Raw genomic sequence first — 11,554 nt, 5'->3', positions numbered from 1 at the left:
ATATATTCGATCTAAGCAAATTTGCAACATTCAGCAGGTGCCATGAACGCAGATAAATATGTTTATGGAGCAACTTGCAATGTGAACAGACTGACTGATGTTGTAGTGGCCAGGCTTAGGCTTGGTTACAAGTACTTCTGGCAGCTTGCGAGACACAGATGATCAAACTAAATGCAAATTATGTGATCAGGCATATGGTCACTGTCTTGAATACTATGTGCTTAATTGTCAACTTGTTGAGGAATATAGAGATAGTATAATAACCTATGTGATATGTGAAGATATCTTATTAGTGAAAATAAGATACCAGGTATACTAAGCAAATTTCCTAAATTTGTTTGCAACAGATAAGTGAACTGTAGATATAAATCCAAGCGTCCGTTTGTAACCCTTCTGGAGCCTAGTTCCTAGGCCTTTTGTGTATCCATAGGCTCTTGCGCTACCGTCCACAGGATGGATATGGGGTGCACAATAAACTAGCAACTTCGGTGGCAAAATCTAATCTTTACGTGATTACTCACTTTATGAATACTTATTTAACTCTAGAGTAAGCTGACCACTTGTAATTTAGTCAAGAATATTATAAGAGGTAATATTATAAAAGGTAATTCCACACGCTCTGAATAGAGGCGAAAGCTACTTGAGTTTATCCTCTTTACTGGGGTGCCTACGTAGGTTAGTAAATGTTTCCTCCTCGGCCGAGTTCTACGTAAAACTGAGCGGTAAACTGTATCTTTGACGCATGCAAGTAGCATTCCTCTGTACCCGAAAGGATGAAATGAAAGTGTTACTCCCTGGGAGGTTGTGTTCACGGGCGTGATGCTACTTTCTACTGACGGACGGTCGGACATTTACTAAAACAAATTTTGTAACTTATCCATACCTTCTTTGGTGTTCACGAGCGTTTCGTGGATTCTTGCGTACTTCCGCGAATGCGGAGCTCTATCTCACTAGTAAACATATTCGCATCTAACCCACAATTTGGTCCATCCTGGAATATTACCAATTCACTGCCTTACAATGATCCTGAATGGACCGAAGCGGAACTTAAAATTTCCTCTTTACGTTGTTAGGTGTGAAATGTTTCAACCACGTGTACTATGACTCTTATTGTTTTTAATACGCGAATTAACACACTTTCTCTTGAAGACAAATCAACACTCATGTCAACCCGCTCACTCTCCCTTGAAAACACAAAGCAATTATGGCCTAAGAAGCTACATTTACTCTCACATGCTACCAGGATGCCGCAAACCTGCGTCCAGCACAAGATATTTGATTGATGTTGGAAAAGAGCCCAGCTGTGTACGTGTTGTTGGTCACCGTCTCGCCCATTGAGCACAATAACGATAAGAAGGCAAGGTATGTACTCTCCACCAGGCCACTGTGCTATAGAAAGTTTCACTAAAATGCGCCTTCTTCGACAAGCACTACTTGTAGCTCTGTTGAGATGTAAGGTTTACACTAAACTTTTACAAGAACGGTGAGTTAAACCCAGATAAAGCGAAGTGTGAACCTCTCTCAGTATTTCTTCTATGAAAACGTTTGTTCTCGCCTGGGTAAATACCTCTGCCCAACATCGTGTTTTCAACTGCGCAATTGAAAACGAAAGTGGAATGACTTATCAGGGTGACACCTCCAGGAAAAAATACTCTCGAGCAAACACTTAAGAAATTTATTGGGAAATTTGTCGGTCCTGGAACCATGTTTTCCTCAGATTCTCGGCATCATATATCTGACTGTCACCGTTACACCTAAAGCTAATTTTAGGTACTAACTAAATAGGTTTCAACATTCCACTAAGTATGTGAAGACAGTGACAGTGGAATTCAAATTGCTCAACTACTGAGGTTCGGAATAACCTCAGCAAACATCGCACTCCATCTCTGGAGGAAGATAATTCTTCTCCTGTATGAGAATCCCAGTACGCAGCTAATTCAAACAAGAAGGCACCAAAATTCGTATTAAACATTAACCTCAGCGATAAACTCTGGATGGAACTACACACAGTCAAATATTAGAATACTGAACTAACAAAAGAAGCTGCTATATAGAGTTATGTTGTTAAACATTCCTGTACGAAGCCATCCCTTCATTATGCACGATCCCACCGATTATGAGTGCCGACTAAGAGTCACAAGAGCCATCACACAGAACACGCAAGACCACGCGCCAAGAACAAGTTAAAATATACACACAAACGAGAGTACCAACAGAACTCAGAATGGGCAATCTAGCCGAAGCTAGGTTCTACATACCAGCTAGTAAACAAAGGATCATTACTTAAAAAAAGGACACTTGTGCACAGTTCAAGATATTTATTAACGAGTGCCTTCATCATTCCTAATGAAGCCACTCGTGGCTTCATTAGGACTATGGAAAAGGACACATGGAAAATGGCACAAGTGTCCTTTTCCATAGTCTGTCGGTAGGAAGGTACTGTCTCAGTGTAATGTCTCAACCATATCAATACACACTAAACCACAGAAGACTTGTAATGAGGTTGTCCTATTTGACCACAGAGGTCTGTTGTCTACCGGACCTTTGCCTAATTTCAGCAATACTCTCCCAAGGCGCTTGTATGGCCCCTTCAGGGGTCAAACAGCGCCTAGGGAAACGAGAAGCAATCAGGTCTAAGCCAACGAAGTTAAGGATACTTCCAATTCCACAGACTTGAGGAGTTTAGGAAGCAAAAAAACAGGCGAATGAAAATGCTCAACGCGGAGATTGGTTTACAAAGGTATATTTTTTTATTTGTAAAACAGCTCAGATGGAGTGGCTAACATTTATAATATTTTACAATTCAGTAATTTTTTTTACTGTGAATGTTGCGATGATGTAAAAAATACTTGGAAAAGAGCAAGTGAATATTGAAAATTCAGGGAAAATAAAGCTGGAAGAGGATAACTTTAAAAGTCTTTAGCATTTGACTGTAAAGTTCACTTTTCTCCTGCCTCTACTCTCTTACCTTGACCTCCATATCCACGACCTCAAAAAGAGGGAACAAAGAACAGAAGCAGATAGAAAAAAAAGAGACAGAGAAGACAAAGATAAAAAGATGAGAGAAAGAAAGAGAGAGAAAGAAAGAGAGAAAGAGAAAGGAAGAGAGAGAAAGAGAGAGAGAGAAAGAAAGAGAGAGAGAGAGAAATGTGGGTTGCCTTTAAACCTTCCCATAACGGTACCTCGGCTCAGTGTTCCACATTCCAGCTAGGGACGATGAACTCATCGGTGTTGGGAACTAAACTGGCACAAGCACAGTGGAGACAAAGCTTCTATCAGCCGTTCTCGCGAGGAGGCGATGCTAGTCTTCTAAGTAGGTCTTCAGGTATGGTAGATTTTGTGGAATTTAGGGATAAGAGTAAGTTGGGGAGGGGGGGGGAGTGAAAATTTCTGTCCATATTTTAGTGTAGGAAACGCAGCTTTTCTACCAACCCTCTCTGAAACGAACTACAAACCTTCAGAATATCTTGATCTTGATTTTCTACTTGACCAAACACTTTCGGTAACCCATTTTCTCTCTTTTTTTAAATATGGGTATTATTTTATCTCAGACCTCGCGGCTTGAGGGAGCCTATTTCTAAATGGTCACACATTCAGTTACTGGCCTTAACCTGACTGACCTAACGACGCACATCACACATTATGCTCAGGTAATCACCGCCTAAAAGAATTCTACAGAAGAGTATTATTATATACGTACATAAATTGTAAATAATATTTGTATTACAGAGCGTCTTGTTTGATGCTGCCATCTGGGGGCCCACGGACGAAGCTTTGGTGTCTCCCGACCTATATCCCAATCTTCATGGCTTCACGCTGCAGCTAATCACTGCTACACATCGGTCAGAGGCTCTTGATCCGAAGAAATGGAACTAGCTTTTCTTTCCAGAGATTAAAACGTGACTGCTTCCCAGTCACGTATAATACACTCTTATGGGCTTAAGATCTCGATTACTTAAGATCGATCTCTGACACTTTTTGGCTTATTCTAGTTAATCAACACATATACTGTTATGTATGGTAATTTATGTAACTGTATTTATGTGTACCTGTGCCTGGATAAACTACTGTAACTATGACCGGAATTGGCCTTGAAACTAACAAAGCTACTTCGTAACTCAGTGGTACTGCGTTTTGATCTCAATCGTAAGACCAGGATTCAATCCTGGGCGAGTCTTCTAAAAATAAATCTCTGTTTTTGCTTACCTACCTTGGATTCAGTTGACTGTTGTGGGTCGCATCCTGTGGGAAAACGTAATGTACCAATAGAATTAAGACTCAGAGCGAAACATTCTAACAATGAAACTTATTCTGCAAATTTTGTCTGTCTTCTTACCTGTCGCCTCCAGTCCCCGTCATGTGACATGAGAGGGACTGGAGACGAGTGGCCTTTGGTGCGTGATTTGCTGTTAAATAATATACGGAACATGAAAGTCACAATACCATGGCCGAAACAAATCACAGATAATTAACTCTTTGAAGAGGAAAGAGGCCACGTTACAAGCCTTGCAATTTGATAATGGTCCAATGCACATATAGGAGAGAAGAGCTTACGACGACGTTTCAGTCCGACATGGACCATTTCCAAAACCTTTTTGTTCTTGATGATGGTCAAAGTCGAACTACATGTCATCTGTAGCTTTCTCTCCAAGTTGAGGGTTACTCTTGAAAAGACTGGTAAAGCAGAAGGTTGTGGCTTGCCTGAAGAACAGCTAGGGTAAAAGTGATGGTTATTGTTTGTTTTTCTTTGGTGAACAACCTCCTCTCGTATTGTCAGTCACTCTTTATGATTACATGACACTCAGCTTAATCCGTTATGAAATGCTTATGACTTAAGGTTTATATCATATTACGTAGTTAATATTCACATAATTAAGCTTCTGTGCTGACTTACGTACCTGGATAATAATGCCGAGACACCTTGACCAGCGATCATTGCACATTACCTGCACGATACCTGCCTCTGGCTCCAACATACGAGCCTCTGTATCTCTGTATTTATGGTAATTGTAGCTACGTTTCCGGTAATTTCGTTTAACAAGAGTGCTTTAATGCTAGTGAAAAGTTCTGGATTCTAGAAACTGAACGTACCCATTTTTTTTATTTTTTTCAGGGGGGGGGCATCAAACATGATTACCTCACACACACACACACATTATATATATATATATATATATATATACATATATATATATATATATATATATATATATATATATATATATATATAGTGTCGTGCCGAATAGGCAGAACTTGCGATCTTGGCTTAAATAGCAACGCTCATCTTGCCATATAGGACAAGTGAAAATTTGTATATGCAATAATTTCGCCAAAATCATTCTGAACCTAACGAAAAAAATATATTTCACTGTGTTTGTTTAGTATTTAATTACTGTAAACAAATCTAAAATATATTTAGTTGGGTTAGGCTAAAATAAATTGTTCTTGTTATGAAAAGGTTAGGTAAGTTTTCTAAGTTCCTTTTGGTGCAAAATTATAAATTTTTACATCAACATTAATGAAAAAAATATATCTTTAAACGTATAAGAGAAAATTTTAGAAATTACTTAGTTTTAAATGAGTTATTGCTAATTGACCAGTTTTACATATTCGGCACGATATATATATATATATATATATATATATATATATATATATATATATATATATATATATATATATATATATATATATATATATATATATATATATATATATATATATATATATATATATATATATGTGTGTGTGTGTGTGTGTTAGTTACCATTTTGTCCTAGGCACATGTCGATTAGACACTAGGCCTGGTGTGTGTGTGTGTGTGTGTGTGTGTGTACTCACCTATTTGTACTCACCTATTTGTGGTTGCAGGGGTCGAGTCACAGCTCCTGGCCCCGCCTCTTCGCTGATTGCTACTAGGTCCTCTCTCTCCCTGCCCCATGAGCTCTATCATACCTCGCCTTAAAACTATGTATGGTCCCCGCCTCCACTACGTCACTTTCTAGGCTATTCCACGGCCTGACTATTCTATGACTGAAGAAATACTTCCTAACATCCCTTTGATTCATCTGAGTCTTCAACTTCCAATTGTGACCTCTTGTGTCTGTGTCCCTTCTCTGGAACATCCCGTCTTTGTCCACCTTGTCTATTCCGTGCAGTATTTTATATGTCGTTATCATGTCTCCCCTGACCCTCCTGTCCTCCAGTGTCGTCAGGCCGATTTCCCTCAACCTTTCTTCATAGGACAATCCCCGTAGCTCTGGGACTAGTCTTGTTGCAAACCTTTGCACTTTCTCTAATTTCTTGACGTGCTTGACTAGGTGTGGATTCCAAACTGGAGCTGCATACTCCAGTATGGGCCTGACGTAAATGGTATACAGGATCTTAAACGAATCCTTACAGAGGTATCGGAACGCTATCCGTAGGTTTGCCAGGCGCCCGTATGCTGCAGCAGTTATCTGATTGATGTGTGCCTCAGGAGATATGCTCGGTGTTATACTCACCCCCAGATCTTTTTCCTTGAGTGAGGTTTGCAGTCTTTGGCCATCTAAACTATATTATGTATGCCGTCTTCTTTGCCCTTCCCCAATCTTCATGACTTTGCATTTGGGAGGGTTAAATTCAAGGAGCCAGTTGCTGGACCAGGCTTGTAGCCTGCCCAGGTCTCTTTGTAGTCCTGCCTGATCCTCATCCGATTTGATTCTTCTCATTAACTTCGCATCATCTGCAAACAAGGACACTTCTGAGTCTATCCCTTCCGTTATGTCGTTCACATATACCAAGAACAGCACAGGTCCTAGGACTGACCCCTGTGGAACCCCGTTTGTCACAGGCGCCCACTCTGACACCTCGTCGCGTACCATGACTCGTTGTTGCCTCCCTGTCAGATATTCTCTGATCCATTGCAGTGCCTTTCCTGTTATGTGTGCCTGATCCTCTAGCTTTTGCAGTAACCTCTTGAGAGGAACTGTGTCGAAGGCCTTCTTGCAGTCCAAAAATATGCAGTCGATCCACCCCTCTCTCTCTTGTCTTACTTCTGTCACCTTGTCATAAAACTCTAGTAGGTTTGTGACACAGGATTTTCCTTCCCTGAAACCGTGCTGGTTGTCAATTATACACTTGTTTCTTTCCAGGTGCCCCACCACTCTCCTCCTGATGATCTTCTCCATGACCTTGCATACTATACACGTTAGTGATACAGGTCTGTAGTTTAGTGCCTCATGTCTGTCTCCCTTTTTAAAAATTGGGACTACATTTGCCATTTTCCATACCTCGGGGAGTTGCCCAGTTTCAAATGATGTGTTGAAGATCTTTGTTAATGGTTCACACAAAATCTCTGCTCCCTCTTTAAGGACCCATGGAGAGATGTTGTCTGGTCCCACCGCCTTTGAAGTGTCAAGTTCGCATAGCAGCTTCTTCACCTCCTCCTTGGTTATATGTACCTCATCCAGCACTTGCTGGTGTGCGCCCCTGTTCTGATTTCCTGGAGTCCTACTGGTTTCCACTGTAAATACCTCTTTAAATCTTGTGTTGAGCTCCTGACATACCTCTTGGTCGTTTCTTGTGAATTCCCCATCATCCTTCCTCAGTCTGATTACCTGGTCCTTGACTGTTGTTTTCCTCCTGATGTGGCTGTACAACAGCTTCGGGTCAGTCTTTACTTTTGATGCTATGTCATTTTCATATTGTCTCTGAGCCTCCCTTCTTATCAGTGCATATTCGTTTCTGGCTCTTCGGCTGATTTCTTTATTTTCCTGAGTTCTCTGTCTTCTCTATCTTTTCCATTCTCTAGTACACCTAGTTTTTGCCTCCCTACACCTTTGGGTGAACCAAGGACTCGTTCTGTTCTTCCCATTATTTCTGTTTCCCTTGGGAACAAACCTCTCCTCTGCCTCCTTGCATTTTGTTGCCACATAGTCCATCATTTCTTGTACTGGTTTTCCCTGTCAGTTCCCTCTCCCACTGAATGTCTTGAAGGAAGTTCCTCATGCCTGAGTAGTTCCCCCTTTCGTAGTTTGGTTTTTCCCAGCCTATTCCTGCTACTCTCTCCACTTGGAGCTCAACTATGTAGTCGAAGCACAGAACCACATGATCACTAGCTCCCAGGGGCCTTTCATACATGATACCCTCGATGTCCGAACTACTCAAGGTGAATACAAGGTCCAGCCTTGCTGGTTCATCCTCTCCTCTCTCTCTCTGGTAGTGTCTCTAACATGTTGATGCATGAATTTTTCCAGTACCACATCCATCATCTTGGCTCTCCATGTTTCAGGACCCCCACGGGGCTCCAGGTTTTCCCAGTCAATCTCCTTGTGATTGAAATCACCCATAACTAGTAACTTTGCTCCCCCCATATGTGCTCTCCTGTGTGTGTGTGTGTATTTACCGAGCTGTACCCATAATTTAATAAATTAAAAAAATCTTAAAAACAGTTGTGGTACTTTTTATCAGCATTTGTATCGTTGGATTAATATATCAAAAAATTAATAGATTAATCCAAGTTAATATAAAATGTAACAGTTCATTATAGAAGAACTATAAACAAGTTCATATCTGCCTCTTCAGTCGTACCATTTATCTTGTATATTTATGAGAGCAATAATTGCCTGTTAAACTTTGGAATTTGTGATTAATGTAAAGAAGTGGAGCGCGATAATAACACAGCAGACGGCCAGCGTGAGGCTGCAGACGGCAGGCGTCACACATTTCCATACATTACGTTAAATTACTGAAACATCAACTTTCACCATTTTCATCTGTAAAACGCATAATGTATATATATTATGCTAATTATCACTGTGTTCGTAACTGTTTCCGACAAATATTCTCTGTACAATACACTATAAATATATTTAAGGCTGTTTCTGAAGTTGTAATTCTCTTCTGTCAGTCTTCTCAGTATTTCCCTGAAAACTTACGTGCACAAGAATAGTACTAAAGTCTAAGTTTGTAATAATGATTGTTGGTGTCCTATTGTACATACAAAGCGCTAGAACTGTTTCGTTATGCAGCATTTCTAACATTATAGGACAAAATTTCTACAATTATAGTGAAGAATTCACTCTCATATTACGTAAATTGAAATCACAGCACAAGTAAATCAGTATTCATAAAACATTCCATGCCATCGGCTAGGAGTGTGAGCATATTTAAACAAAAGGGGAAATATTCCCACCATTTATGCCGAGAGAGTAGAGAAAGAGGTCGCAATTTTGATCCATAACATGAAACAGGAGTGCTTCATAGCCATGTGTATCTAAAGTCATTGTTGACTATCCACTTGTGGACAAATGGGCGTGCTATAACCCTACTCTAGAAACTCTTATGTGGTGACAATTAACAGTGTGTGACAGAAGTGCATATGTAGGTTTGTATAGGTAATAAATCCGTGTCCTTGATAAAATATCTAACAGTTGCATCGTTCTCATATTCACGTTGAATACATGCAGTCATGTATGTATTCAACATGAATATACCCAGCTTCTATCATCCAAATATTTAACTATAATTATACTCATTAGCATCCCTAATTTATGCTGGACCTCTTTCCTGTAATCATGCATGATTAAAACAGTACAATATCCAGTGTGGTGATGATAGTGCTCATGTATGAGGAACTTCGGTCCTGCTAGAAGGGTTCATTTAAGTTAAACTTGCAGCTAATGTGGCAGAACGTATGTATGAATAGCCGTCGTCCGTGACGAGGCTTCATCATCAACTCAGCTGCCTCTTTCTCTCTGTAAGATGTTATATAGATCAAGGTGGACGCAAGAGCGATCTATCTGATTTTGACAATTAAAAAAAAAATAATTTATTATAGCTGTTACTTGTTTCGTATAAGATTCAACTAATTTTTTGCTCACTTTTTTTTTTTGGGGGGGGGGGGGACAGGGAAAGACGGATCTGAAGGATACCTGAAGGAATCTTCCGGGGATCAACGCCCCCGCGGCCCGGCCACAGACCAGGACTCCTGGTGGCTCGAGCCCTGACAGCCCAGACTGTTACTGCTGGCCGCATGTAATCCATGTAACCACAACCCGGCTGGTCAGGAAGTGATACGAGCAACTTCTCCAGTTCCTCCCTGAAGGCAACCAAAGGTTTGTAAATTTCCTCATTCGTAAAGGATGTTGAAGAGTCGGGAACCTTTAACACTCACCGAGTACTCTCTCTTACTGTATACGTCGCGCCCCTACTTTTTCCGGGCAAGATTCCTACCACCTACTATCCTTGCTCACCCTGCAACTACTGCATCCTAGGAAAGAACCAAATAGCTTCAACAGAAATAAGCAACACTGCTTTGCTTCACTAGGTTATCAGAATCATTAACCCTTTGTGGTTAAATAAATGCAACATATTTACTGCCATGTGAACAGGGTCTAAATCATGTGTTCATTCATATTTTTAACCGGCAAAATCTGGATACACTATTTTCAGCGGCTACCCTGATCTACACATCACTTCAGAAGGTTAAACAAGATCTGTGTTTACATCTGTCAGCCGCAAGTACTGGCGAGGGAGAAAAAAAAAACAAGTTTAGTGGGTCGGGTTCTATGATCTTGAACTTGACCGTCCAGAGTGTGCTGCCATCTGTTGGAAATTGGCAGAGTTAACAACTAGATGTTTTCAACCACTAATGGCAGTCACTAGGGAGATAACGCATTCCTAAGCATACAAAATGACCGATATCCTCTTAGCAAGCAAAGAAGCGTCTTGAATATATTATCACCAAGTGTAATCTGTATATAAAGTTTGGAATTAAAGTAACTTTATTGCATTTAAGGGAAAATGCTTGCTGCATCGTTATTACCCTCACAGACTGAGGAACGTACAGACCTCCACAGCCTCAAGGTTAGAAATCCGATAGAAATCCAATAATCTTATTTTCAAGAAGAAAATAATATTTCCGTCAGCTCAGATAATCTCTTTTATTCGCTTATCTGATTTAATCTTAGGGTACCAGTGTATCCCAAGTGTTTACTTCCTTATCTTCAGGGATTAACCCAAATTACCTCAAACCCGGATCAAACCTGAATCAAACCCGGATCAAACCCTTTGTATCCTAGGCACTGTTTGGCCCTTATGGGTATAGCGCTTCCTCGTGTAATAACATCAACAATAATAACACCTAATACACCAGTAAACTAATAGATACATATACACTGTAATAACAAATAGTGATTAACATGTGGCAGAGTGGAGCTGTCTTGTGGTTGGTAGTGCAAGGTTCGCCCGACAGATGACGTGGTAATCGGGTCGAGGCTAAAGGAACTAAATATGTGTACGTGTGTGCTTCTCTCATATTTTTGCATGTTATTAACTCAAATTTGAAACGTCATTCTGAAGACTGTAACTCAGGGGCGTACCTCGAGGCACAGTGGTAGCCTCCTCAGTTAATATTCAAGAACATCACCCCATCCAGGTAGACTCCATCCCACCAGGTCGAATCCCCGACAAGGCGAGACTTGTGGACAATGCATGTGCATAACCAGGGACAAACGTTATCACTCTAAAAGATTATAAAATCTCTCAGTTCTTTTCTCTGTGTATTAGACAG

Source organism: Cherax quadricarinatus, chromosome 22 (assembly GCF_038502225.1).
Source record: "Cherax quadricarinatus isolate ZL_2023a chromosome 22, ASM3850222v1, whole genome shotgun sequence".
Lineage (NCBI taxonomy): Eukaryota > Metazoa > Arthropoda > Malacostraca > Decapoda > Parastacidae > Cherax > Cherax quadricarinatus.
The sequence above is the reverse complement of the archived record's forward strand: the minus strand, read 5'-3'. Positions refer to the sequence as shown.